Raw genomic sequence first — 867 nt, forward strand, 5'->3', positions numbered from 1 at the left:
TCTATCTATCTATCTATCTATCTATATTATATAGGGTTGGTGCATAATTATTGCGGATTTTTTTTTTTTCAACAAATTTTATTCAACAAAAACAATAACAATATTTAACAAAAGCATCTTTAAATGATGGTCTGACCGTTTGCCAAGCAAATGGGAAGCAGTAAAAGAAGTAGATGGTGAATATGCTCCGGAATAATAATTCAAAGCTGCTTTTATTATATGTTGTTATTGTTTTTGTTGAATAAAATTTGTTGAAAAAAAGCCGCAATAAACATGCACCAACCCAATATATACACAGACATGCAGGACGTAAATAGACACGTCTAATTCTTCAAAATTTCTGATCTGAGCGTTTTAATATGTTTTCAGTAGTGTAGAATTTACAATGTAATTATTCTTCTTCATTCCAGGTGGCATTATATTAAACATTTGCGAAGAGTAACCAAGCCACGTACAAAAAATTTAGCAGAACTGTCAGATTTTCAAAGAGGTCGTATTGTTGGGCAATCTGAGACTGGTCTTAGCCAGCGAAAAATTGCCAAAAATCTTCAGATTCCTCTTGCTACTGTTAATAGATTTATAGTGCAATTCAAAAGCCAAGGAAAAAAATCAACAGATTCTCGTCCCGCCGACCTGGGCCCTCGGAAAGGAAGCCTTGCTGTTTGAAGAGAAATGGGGAAAACGAACTACGTTCGAAGGGTTCTGACATTGCTGAACATCTAGAAGTTAGTCCAAGAACGTGTGTTACATATCTGCATAAGCTTGGGTATTATGGACGAGCAGCTAGAAGAAAAACTTTCCTTAAACCAATTAATATCAAATAAAAGATTTTGAAAATTAAAGGTATCTAGTTACTTCCTGCATGCC

This window comes from Octopus bimaculoides, chromosome 11, assembly GCF_001194135.2.
Source record: "Octopus bimaculoides isolate UCB-OBI-ISO-001 chromosome 11, ASM119413v2, whole genome shotgun sequence".
Taxonomy (NCBI): Eukaryota; Metazoa; Mollusca; class Cephalopoda; order Octopoda; family Octopodidae; genus Octopus; species Octopus bimaculoides.